This window comes from Nestor notabilis, unplaced genomic scaffold (assembly GCF_000696875.1).
Source record: "Nestor notabilis isolate BGI_N333 unplaced genomic scaffold, ASM69687v1 scaffold22967, whole genome shotgun sequence".
NCBI classification, from domain to species: Eukaryota; Metazoa; Chordata; class Aves; order Psittaciformes; family Psittacidae; genus Nestor; species Nestor notabilis.
This window is the reverse complement of record NW_009936353.1, coordinates 42501-55404: the sequence shown is the minus strand read 5'-3', so window position 1 is coordinate 55404 and position 12904 is coordinate 42501.

Sequence of the window (12904 nt, the reverse complement as noted above, 5' to 3'; positions counted from 1 at the left end):
TTATGGCACATAATTACGAGACATCCTCTGCAGACCCTGCCAGAGTATCTTCCTTTTCTCTGACCCCTCTGCCATTTGTCATTGTATTCAATATGTTTCCTCTTCCTTTTCTTTATGCTGACTCACACAATACATTTTGCATGAAGTTAAAAAGGCAGCGGGGCATTCTTCCAGGGGTGAAAAAGAGCAATCAATAAAGCAACAAACAAATAAATAAATAAATCCCAAAGGCATTTTGATCACATTAGAAAGATCAGGAGACTCCAGCGCAGGTAGCAGTAAAGAGAGTTCCGCATCCGCAATGGAGGTGTTAATGTGCAGGGGAGTTAATATATCTGACAGGCATCAGAAGGAAGATTCTACAGCTCTTGTTGCAATGTTGGAGTGTCATCCCTAACGGTTAAAAACTCCAACAGCACTTTTGAGTCTCAGAACCTCCCAGTCCTGAATTAACTTTCCTGTTTACACAAAGATTTGTGTCATGATTGAACATCATGTTCTCCAAGGCAATAAAAATGTAGTTCCAAAGAGATATATTTCCTTTTGAAAAACAAGGGGAAAAGCCTTTTTTTTAAAAAAACAGCAAAAAAAGAACAATATGTACTAAGGAACATTGGGTCTTGCTTTGGAAGTTTTTAAACATCATGTGTTCGCAGGTTATGTTTCGAAGTGACCTCAAATGTCAGAGCAGGAAGCAGAGTGACCTCACTGTGTTTGTCCCTTTCTGGTTGCTACAGAAGTGGATTGAAAACTCATCTTAGGAAATGAAGTAATAATAAGACCAATGATCAGTAACAGAACTGGTCAGATTCCAGGTCTCCACAGACCCTGCCCCTACCCTTACACCTATTTTTCCAAAAGGCAAAAGTATGTTCTTGAAGACCAAGCACTGGGAATCATTTCATTTCCTATTAAAAAGCTGCCAAGGCTGGAAGCTGGGATCTTTGCCTCTCACTACAACAGGACCAAAGAAGATCACAAACTTAGAAAAGACCCACTGAAGCACCTATCCTCTTTCCCCAGTGCTCAAAGGTTGTTATTTACCATATGAGATCACTTACATCTTGGGCATCATAGGAAACAAAGGCATGAGCTGGTGATTCTCATAGACCAGTGACAGCCACCTGTATTGGGAAGAATGTGTAATTCAGGAAAAAAGGTTGTGGCAAATAGTACTCGCTGGTTTCCCATTCAGCTTGAAGGATGGATATTTTCTGGGATCACCCTAGGAGAAGGGGCAGTGCCCAGAGGTAGCCTGTAACTTTGGTCTCTTGAATGCTTTAATGCTTCACACTCCTTGTTTCCTTTCATTGCCACACACACACAGGCTGATTCACTCTAGACCTGATTCTTTAACACCTTTTCACTCAAGCTGAGCTGCACTCACTCATATTAGCAGCCCCATTTAGCATTTAGATACGAAATCATGACTTCTCATATAGATTGTAGGCTTGGATTGCTATAATTACCCTTCACAGTGATGCATGAGAGCTTGAGACAAATATACACATCACGTCAAGTCTGTTGTAGCGAGGTGGGTGTCAGTCTCTTCTCCCAAGTAACAAGCTATAGGACAAGAAGAAATGGACTGAAGTTGTGCCAGGGGAGGTTTAGACAGCAAATGCTCCATCCCTGGCAGTGTTCAAGGCCAGGCTGGACAGAGCCTTGGGCGACATGGTCTAGTGCGAGGCATCCCTGCCCATGGCAGGGGAGTTGGAACTGGATGATCTTAAGGTCCTTTCCAACCCAAACTATTCCATGATTACGAAAGATTTCTTCACCAAAAGTGGTGTCAAACACTGGAACAGTGGAACAGGCTGTGCAGGAAAACGGCGGAGTCACCATCCCTGTCAGCACTGAAAAGATGTGCAAATGAGGCCCTCAGTGACATGGTTTAGTGGTGGGCTTGGAAGAGCTGGGTTCATGGTTGGACTTGATGATATTACAGGTCTTTTTCAATGATTCTATGATTCTAATACAAACTCGGACCCTTTTAAACCACCAGTTACCTTTCTGAGACACGCAACTGAGGTTCAAACACACGATAAATGTAAGGTTCTGTAAGGCAGAGTCTGCAGGGGAGGAAGGAGAGAGACATTATGGGTGTCCCCAAAGTAACCCATTAAACTGACAGACAGATACAAAGACCTGAAGTACCTGGGAATACAGTTTCTTTCCTCACGTGTAATTCTCCATAGCACAGTACTTCTTTCTCAATACATTACCTTGCCTTTTCTTCCCCTCTGAGTAACTTTTGCACTGTAGCTTCTCCTCTAGATTCTGCTTCATATTTACCTTAAACTTATGTCTTCACCAGTCTATCCCATCAGTTACCCTGACACTAACAAGCATCCTTCACTTAGTCCTGTATCTTGCACGCTTTAATTTAACAGCAACTCTTTCATACACACTATTCACCTTGCAGTTTTCCTGAACTCCTAAGCTCTTTAGTCAGCTCAGATGTTGCACACTCAGCCAGGAATTCAGTCATTTGAGCTCTGCAATTTAAAATAGTAACCTATAGTCTTGTATATACTCGTAATAGAAATGGTATCTACTCTAGGAAAAGACTTTTAAGAAGAGCAGCTTAACACCAATATTCGGCCCAAAAAGAGTATATAGGGAGGTGCCTGGCATGCTCAGGTGATAAATTGTGGGCTGAAGGGCAGTAGAGCTTGGAGGGAAAGCAGGGAAGGGTGAGTTTCTTGTACCTGGCATTAAATGAAGAGGGTCTGGGGCTTGTTAGAGAGCTGAGCTCTGGCAGCGAACAAACTTTATGGCAAACTACCGAGCAGGGCAGTTATGAAAAGGTGGTTTGTCATGAAATATATCGAACCTTGGGGCATGGTGGAGTTTCTGGGAAGGTAACGAGAGTAAGGTTGTTGTCGTGTGGGAGCCAGGCCAGAGCCTGAAGGGAGGTGTGGGTGCACATATGTATGCACTGGGGAGACTGCCAAGGCTCAGAGCTGACATACGGATCCTTCTCTTTGCCTGTGCATGCTTGGAAAGGGAAAAGTCTCCAAGTCAACAGCTGAAGGGAGAAGTTACATGAATGCTAAGGATAAGAAGCAGCACAGGGCTACTATAAAAATGCTTTCAAGGGATCCTTAGCATTCACCAGAATAATCCCTGTAAAACAGATGGCAGAGCAGTTTAATATTCTGCCTCAAGGGCAACTGCTCTAACAAAACACCCTCACCCCCAGAGCTGCTTTCTGCTGGCAGCAATGGGAAGATGCCCACATCCTACAGTGACCATAAGGACACTCTGCAGTCACAAAGCTGACTGTAAAAAATATTCCTAAGAGGAAGTTTTTCTCGCTGAGCAGAGGAAGGAAATGGTGCAGATAAGGTTTTGTGAAATTCCAATCTCAGCCTCTTAATGAGGATGCAATTAGTGGATCCATTTGTACACACGAAGGACCAGATTTTTGAGATGCTTAACAACTCACAGCTCCCAGGGGAGCAGTATCCTGGATTTCAGGCAGCCAGCCAGCAATTACACAAACATTATTAAACTGACTGAGTACTGTGGCAATGTCTCATCATCGTGTTGCTATGTGGAGGTGAAATGTTGCCATGCCTGGGACACAGCTTTGTGCTGCAAGCTGAGCATCCTTGCGTCTGCCCCTTGGCTTCTTGGCATTTCTGTGTCCCTCCAGGCTGCACATAGGAACAGCACCAGCCTTCCTCTGGTGTGAATTGTACATTAGTTACTCAACCCCCTTAACAGCAGAATAGATGGCAACTGTACCCCAAAAAGCCTAAATAAACCAGAAATCGGAGAAAAGAGGTCCCTGCGCTCCCTGCTTCACAGCTGTGGCCCAGGAAAAGAAAATGTTTTGCCCAGAGTTTTTGTCAGGTTTTCACTGAACTCTTGCCTTTTATTTCTTTTTAAGCAAGAAAAGTGCTGTTTTCCCTCTGGAGAATTCAGAAACTTTTCCTCTTTCCAACCAGTATAAATAATAAAAATTCTAAATTATTAGTCTGCAACTCTATAATTCACAAAAATGACACTTTCTGATCACCATCCATGAAAAGTATTTCATCTTATACTGTAAAAGGCTGCCCTTTTCATTGGCACCAAAAAAAACGGGTTCATGGAGAGTTGTTTCCAACTGAAAACCAAACATTTACTTTAAGAAATGCCAGTGTGGCTGCTGCTTAATCCATTTTTTATTGGAAACAGTTGTTGAATTTTTTTTCCCCTAAAAAACCCCAGCTTTTTAAAAACTGGCATTTTCTTACCAAGAAAAAATGTGTCATAAATTCTCCAGTTTTACTGTCATAGATATAATATTATCTAAGGTTGCAATGTAGAGAAATAATATAGGGAAAGTAGCCTTGCCATTTATACACATATGACTTAAAGTATCTGTGCTGTGAGGCAGAAAAAGGGGCTTTTCTTCCACAGGGCTCTGATAATCCTTTTTTTTTTTGGCTAACAACAACATTGCTGTTGCAGCCACACAACTCAACATCCGAGGAGAGCTGAGCAGTATCATCACTTTCCCGGGCAGATGGTGAGGTTGGGCTCTTGGGAAGGATCCTGCAGAAGGAAAAGCAGCCAGAGCTGGAGAGAATATGTGTGTGAGGGAAGTCAGAAAAAGGAAACGAGGAGGCTTCTAACGCAGAGAGGTAGAAACCAAGTGAAATTGAAAGTCAAGGAGTAAAGACAGGGATTAATGGTCCAAATCATGCTCAGAATAAAGGGAGAAATAGCCAGGGAAGGATGGAAGCCCCGACATATTGTTGATCCACACACTGTGGGGGGAAAGGCACCTACTGCTTACTAATAACAACAGCTCTCACCATATGTAAGCATTATAACCCCAACTGAGGCCATCCCTGCTAGAGCTCAGCACTAATTCTTACTGCTTACTTGACTTTTTGCAACTCTATTTTGCTAACAAAATAATAAACAGACAGAGAGGAAAGTCTCAGAGCACAGAACTCCAAAACACTTTATGAAGAAGTTAGCTGTGAGGGAATAAAACCATTGATTGTTATTTAATAAGGGGGTAGTTGTATCAAAATAGGTCATGCTTCTTGCAGGTCTTCAGCAATTACTTTCCTTACTTTGCCTTTCCATCAGATATCTTAATCAGATGATGGTGGTGAGAAATGAGTCCCTGGGGAATTGCCAGTAGGATGTTCTCAGATCTGAACACTGTCCACCGAATCAGTGTGTTTTAATCAGCTGGAGATATGGTCTCTCTTTTGGAAATACAGGTCAGCCCTTGGGATGCAAGTTTATATACGATTGTAGACAAGTAAGGGAGCACACCGCACATATACACCTAGGTAAAAATTCCTTCTGTTTCCTCCCATTCCCTCTCCAGTCTCTCAAGATTGACAGTAAAATTTGTCCTTGCAATTAATATTCAAATGAAATCATGGTCAAACATTCTTAAGGGAGGACTAAACCACAGCCCTAAGTTGGAAATATCAGCTCCAGATGTAATTTCTCAGGTCTCTTTTCTGCTCTTGTTCAGGAAAATCAAGGTGGATATGTGACTTTTCTGATTTTCTTATTCAGTGATATGGTAGCTAGAGGCAACAAGGAGCCACTTTGCCACCAAAGACACAGTGATTATATGTGTGGGCATGTCAATATATGGGTTTCAGGCATAAAATTATGTGTTAATGGCTACAACAATCAATTGTGGCTGCAAATACTTACAGGAAGCTAACTGGGCCTGGACAACAAGAGATTTAAAAATCAAAGTCTGTAAAAGCAGGGCTTGCCTTAAAAGGAGTTTGCTTTGATCTCTGGTTAAAGAGGTGTCTTTTGTTGTAGCATCAGAGGAAAGCAGCACGTTAAGTGAAAACTAAGGATAAAAACAAGCTTCTCCTGAGACTTTTTTTTATTGTTAAGAAATTATTTGATAGATGTGTAACACAGGTTCAAAAACTCTCCATGGAGCTTATTAAGCAAGCTATCTGTGCCACAGACTCCATATTAGTAGCTGTGAGTGAAAAGAAGATATTTGAAAGTCATTGGCTTGAAATCATCTGCTTCAAAGAGCTGACTTTCAACAGTGCAGATGACACCTAATGATTGCTCCCCTGCAGCACAGGTAGGACACGTAAGGTAAGAGTCCTTTTTTTGGTGTAAAAATCATTGATTTGCTCGAAGATGCTTCTGGGACCTCTGGGACAGGACTCAGTTATTCATTTTTCCCATTCTGTAGACAAGATAGGTGCTGATGCAGCCCTGGTATATTAAGAAGAGTGGGAAAAACAGAGCTGAAGCAATTTAGTGTGTTGCCAGATCAGATTAATAATTTAACAGCAAAAGCATTTCAGATCAAAATTCTCTGCTACAGAGTCTATTGAACTTAAGCTGTCTGACAGTTTCTGGATAATCTCTATTGATCTGTGGTGGGTTTTACGCGTTTCTCCGTAGGTGCATAGCATGTGTGTTTTGTTCCACCACAATAAAATACCTACTGTGTAATTTGGTCCTAGAGTCCTGCATTACTTTGCTACGGCAACATATTTTCTGTGAGGAGAAGCTACGATGTTTGGAGATGAGGCATTTACAATGGCTCATGAATCTGGGGGCAGAGCAGGATATGGTATGAACACAAATAGTTCATTGCTTGATTGAACTATCCTGATTTATGATAAGTAAGAATCTGGCTGTACTGCTCTAATACCATCACACTTTTTCATACTAATCCATCCTGAGCACACTGGGGGAGATTTTTGGTTTCCAGCACATTGGGCACTAAAACGCCATTGCCTTATGTGGTGGCGACAGTCACAGCAAAGTGGCTGTGGGCTGAACTTAACTTGTAATCCACTATGTTATATTATAAACTAAGGGACAGAAAGTCCTCCAGACTGTTAAAGGGAGATTATATCTTAAAGCCTGATATTCTGTTTGTGCAGATGCTTTAAAGGTCATATCTAAGACAGTATGTGCTGCAGCAAGCTGGCACAGTGAATGTGTAGCAGATGAAACAAGGAACAAGCATCAGTCAAGCAGAATAAACAGCTTTTCTGAAGATAAGGATGCAGACAAGCAAGTTGGGTGTTCGTGAGATAGACAGGAACGTTTAACAGTAGGAGTTGGAAAGCAATGGCTTAGCAGCACAAAGCTATATAAGGAGGGACAGACTACACATTAGGATTCCAGAGAAAGGCCATAAAAGGTCAATTTGACAAGCTGAATATGGATAATGAGTTGAGACAGATGGTGCAAGAGTATGATAGCTAATAAATAACGAACAGACTTGCTTCAAGGAGCAAAAGCAGGGAGAAATCACAGCTGAGAGCTTAGTCAGAAAGGAGGTGGTGAAGGGGAAAAGAACAAAACCATGGAGGGTGTGGGAGCGGATTGTCTGGTTTCAAGTGCCAGAGACTTGTGGAGATGATAATTTACCCAAAGAAAACTTAGAAACACATATGCCTAAACTGGAATTTGACCATCTTACTGAGATTAACAGTCTTTTAGCTGAGAAAATACTCAGGATCTCTAAACTTTTCTAGACATCTATTCCCTCTTCTCCTCCTCTCCCACTATCATAGTACCTAAGCAGGCTAGAGTGCTACCCCTCCTATGAAAGGCTGGGAAAAGTCCTTATGTTTGTTTTGCACATCATGACCCGACACAGAAAGAGACTAAAGCTTCACCTGAGCATTGAAATGGAAATGCTGTCCATTATGTTCCATGCTCATGAGGTACCTGCAGACCAGGAAGCTAAGGCCTCCTTCCACCCTCCACAGCCAGCTACTTTTGACATGATGACCAAGATAATGGTGAGCATTGCTGCCCCATAAATCTTTTCCTGATGTGAAGCTGAGGCACAAACCCTGACCTGGATACCAAGGAATACTCAGGGATGCCCTAATGTAGATGTAAGCCAAGAAACTTTCCCAAGATCACCTGGAAAAGCCGTATCAGTGCCAAACGTACAGCACGTGTCTCTGTTACATCCTTGTCTTTTTAAATACCATAGAGTGCTAGAGTCTGAGGCTTAACTGCTTATTAATAAACCAATCCTTCCTTCAGCATTACACCTGGCAGTATAAACCAAGAGGTAATTTAGCATTGATACACAAACAATGATGCCCTGGTGCCCTTTAATGAGCATTTCTCTGGTGTTTGCCCTTGGACAGCTTATTAGGTCTAACCTTACTGGGCTTGGAGGCCCTGACAAGCTCCCAGAGATGAGTGTAAGCAATAACCTTGGAAATAAACTGTCTGCAACTCAGCAACTTCTGCCTGTGCCAGACAGCAAACATGCCTGATTAGCTATGAACTGCTTAGCTTATTGGCAAAACATGCCTCTAGCTATGAAGGGGACTTTTATTTCATCAGACTTGCAACCTGTGTTACTAAATAATGAGCCACTTAATTAACTAATTAATATATGGCTGTGATGACTAGATTTGCTCCACTGACACTGTCATGAAAGTGAATGCAGCCCAGAGCAATTTCTGAATACTGCTTTCTTACAGAGGGGATTTTATTCCAGCAAATACCTTTATTAAATACCTTGTTCTTCCCCCTGCCTCTAACAGAGCAGCAACAAGGTCTGCTGTGTCTGTTCCTCCTGCCCTTCCCTCCTTTCTGCCTTGCAGCCTGAAGCTTCCCCTCTCCTACGACTCCATGCAAAGTGCCTTCAATGTGTTGTGCCACAAAAATCACTCTTTGCCCAGAGTTACCAAGCTGCTGCTGTCAAGATGCAGCATCTCATTTCCTGTCTCAAATGGGAAACGGCTGCAGTGTTTCAGGTACTGAAAAGCATCCTCAGTTATTGTCAATGATCCTTCCCATCACTGGGTGACCAGCAAACCCCCCCCACGAACTGGAGACAGGAGCACAAATCATTTAATGCAGCTCACAGTAGCGTTTGCAGGGTTGTCTCCTGTTTTCCACCATGGTATCAGAGCACATTTAGGGCTCTAGAAGAGGCATTTCTACAGACTGAGAGATGTGCCTGCAGGGAAGTGTTCCTGCTCTTGCGAACAGCTCTTTCCTAGCCCAGGATGCTCAGGCATCCATCTCTAGAGACAGTTGCTTGCCAGCTCCAGTGAAGTGTACCAAGGCATTGGCCATGCCAGCATACAGGCTCATTCCAAGAAAGCCCCTGTGCTGCTGCCTGTCACAGCCAACCTTATGCTTCCATCATGCTCTTTAATAGGTTTGGTACTTACATTTCCCCTTGTGGCTGCTTAACAAGCAAATCTGAGGAGCACAGTTGTTATGATACTAAGATTAAGATCAAATAAGAGGGGTGTTTCTCAAACTAAATTCAGCCTCTTCTTTCTGCATAAGCCCTCCAACACAATTGCTTTGTGTCCACAAGAGCTTTCAGAACTGCAAATGCACTGTTCATTATGCACCTTGTCTGTGGAGAAATACAAGCTCAAGCAATAGCACATTTAGAGAGATGTTCACTCTGACACTCCCTTCAAGGTTACATAGCCAGGAAAGCACTGGAACAATTGCTTTTGCTCCATGCATTCTCATAGCATTTTGATTACCTTGACCATTTTTTGCATATGAAGTACTACTGAGGAGACCTGAACCTCATAGTATCCATGATAATTCAACAGATTCCATTATCTGGTTATTAAGTTCACTATGTGCATCACATATCACAAATAAAACATGACCACAAAGTGATGTTTTCTTCTCTAAGAAGGCAATTTGAAAAGCCTGTCTTAGCTGGGAGACTGCATCTTGAATATGTCAGATTCCCAGATCTTTGAAGAACCTATTTTTGAAACAAGCATCTAGCAGAAAAATCATAAAAATAGATTACTTCTTGAGTAGATGCACAAACTAAAATTGCTGTGGGACCTGGAAGATGTTGGCACTGACTTAACGGTAACATAAGACCTCACATATAGCAACACTACATTTATACTTCTGTTTTATACCCATATGGAGACTTTCAATTCAAAAGAGCCCACGGCATTTTTTTGCACCATGCAGCAGAAGAGGAGCATGGCTAATTTGAGCACATGGAGTGGGCCCCTTAACATTATGAAAAGGTGGATTGGTTGGCAGTAGCTTTTCCTATGCATCCCATATTCCTTCCTTGTTCCTGCAGAAGCCAGCAGCTCATTTACACAGAGCTTTAAGCTTGGGCAGTATCTTGAAAGCCCCAAGTTGTGGGAGTCTCAGCTGTGCCATGGGTCAGTTTATGTGTCTCAGTTTTCTGAAATGATGTTTGTGCTGCTTGAATAGGAGAAGAGGAGAAAAGGAGGAAGCCACTGAAATAAGGAGCAGATGCCAAAGAACGAGAAAGCAAGAGCAGAGCGTGAGATATAGCAAAGGAGATAGCACAAGGCATGGGGTGGGAAAGTCAGAAAGGAAGGGAGAAGTCACAACAGTACCCTATCTTGGAAAGTAATGTTGCCTTGAGCCAGTAAAAGGGAATTAAGAAGAGCAATTAGGCATACGACTTCATAGCAGTGAGAAGTCTCTGCATTTGCTTCCCAACCAGCCTAATAAATCCCTATGTTCAGGTTTGACATTAATGATGAAAAAGCCTCATTTCCCCAAATTAATAGCTACAATACATCATTGGGCTATAGCACCATAGCTCAAATGTATGCAGAGAGAAAACCCTCAAAAAAAAAAAATCACCTGTCAAGGCAAAAGGAGGATTTGGCAATTATTTATTGCTTCGTGTGGCTCATGCTTGTGGGTAGGGGCATGACAGCATGGATGGGAGTGAAAGTCAAATTGCTGTCAGTGTAATTTATGCCAGTAGAGTTGAATTCAGGCTACTTCGGCTTATGTTTCACCTGTAATTTGTCTGGAAAATATGAAAAGGGTAAGAAAACAGTCTGAAAAATACATGCCTCTGCAGCCATTTGTCAGGCTCAGGTTTGGGTAGGGGAAAGATGGTTTAATGTCTTGGGCAGCATGAAGAACTCAGAACAGTTTTCTATAATGGCAGAAATGGCTCAATTAACCTTAGAGAAGACAGTTACTTTTAGGTTTGGTTCCTTGTCTGCAAAATAGCTGTAATAAAACTTACTTTCCTTACCTGTCAGAAACAGTGCAGGGAAAATGCATGCATAACTGAAAAGTGAATCTTGTAACCACTGACAAAGTGCTCAAAAGTTAAACTTTCTGGACTTCAGATTGTCCTTGCTAATGCCACAGTGAACTTTAAATTATCCTTGCAAGGGCGGAGTCTCCTGTGAATGACCTCCAATGTGTTTTTCCTAAGCAGAATCAGTAATACAGTTTCATAGTTGTCCTTCCATTCCTCTTACTTCAGTTCTAACCAAAGGCTGACACACTAAAGACAGTAAGTCAGAGTCCATAAAAATAGAAAGGCAATGGAGAGAGATGCTGAAACTCTGGCAACCCCATGAAAAGGAGCTGCTCTGGCATTCACAAGGGGAGGGCAGGTATCTTGTGACCTGGGGATCAGTCCTCATTGTCCCTGGTGTAAGTGTGCTCCATCTTGCAGATGAGGGGAGTCCCTCTGTCCCCTCCCAAAGTCCAGTCTCTTTTACTCAGCTCAAGCCTGCCAAGGGCTGTACAGCAGAAATTCCAGCCCCAGTCTCCCTGGAAGTGAGTTTAATGGCTTTTAGCAAGATATGGGCACTGGGGAACTCAGCATTTTTCTCCCCGATGGGAGTCAGAGGCACAGTGTATCCCACTGCTGCTGTCACAATGTGCATGTCACCAAGAGACAGGACTCGAGGCTGTGCCTCTTTGGTTGGGCTGCGTGCCCATCATTTTGATAGTCTTGAGATTTGAGGGAGCTGGCCATGCTCTCTGTGCTGCAAAGCCAGGCACAATGGGCTTTAAAGAGCATGGAAAGCTACTCTTGAAAAGCATTCTAAGGTCTGCCTGCCAGGATATGGGCTTTGAGTACACCTACTGCCAACTCCCCCCACAGCAGTGTCCCTCCACCAGGCTTCTGATGATGAAGAGTGGGATCAGAGTTCAGGCTTTCCTCTAGCTCCCGCTTTCCCTAGTACTCATAGAGGAACTCCCAAATTTGGCAGAGGCTGCAGCCCAGTGCAGCCTGAAATGTGTTGTTCACACTTACTCCTACTGTTGATACTACTCATCTCCACCTAGCTTTAGAGATCATGTCCTGCACCACTGCACAGAGCTCTATTTTCATTCCTCCCTTCAACCCCAAATCAGTTGGCAACACTTCTGCAAGGCACCTTCTCGGGGCTGGCACATGGCACTGGTGTCTAAGCAGATACCACATCATCACAGACACAGGCCCCATGTTGGGTGGAAGTGAAGGCACTTTGAAGCAGCAGGCTTGGTAGGGGATCTCTGTGCAGTATCCACCCTCCTTACCCCTTGTGTGGGCTCTGTTTCAAAGGGTGCTTTGGGACATGAAAAGCATTTCTTGTAATAGGGAAGGAATAAAACCAGTCTCTTTGTCCTAAGAAAGAGATGCACTTATTCTGGTCTCATAATAGGAAACAAAGAAACATTGAGGAAATTTGAAAGGCAAGAGACTGGAATTCTGGACAATTCCAGGAAATCCCTACCTACACAGTAAGCTGTGAGGCTTCTAGGAATAAAGGGCAAGGCCTTGGCAGCACTGCAAGTGGGGGCTGGATGGACTAGAGGGAAAGAAGAACATGAGTTTCATAAGAGTTTCTACAAGTTTTATTTCCTACCAGAGAAAAAAGTTGTTTTTCAAGCTATCAGGCAAACATCAGGACTTCACTTTGCTGTAGGCTATTCCGTAACTGTCTATTTGATGTTATTTGCTGATGCCCACTGTCAGAGAGGGAATCCCAGGGTAGAGGGTTCTCTGGGTAGTCAGCCTTTGGTAGTAGTAACAGAAAGGCTTGAAATGGCTTCCCTCTGACCAGCTACATTAGGACTATTCACACAGAAATGACACCAGAAGATAGTGCTGTCATAGCAAATGGGTTTTGTTCCCGAGGGG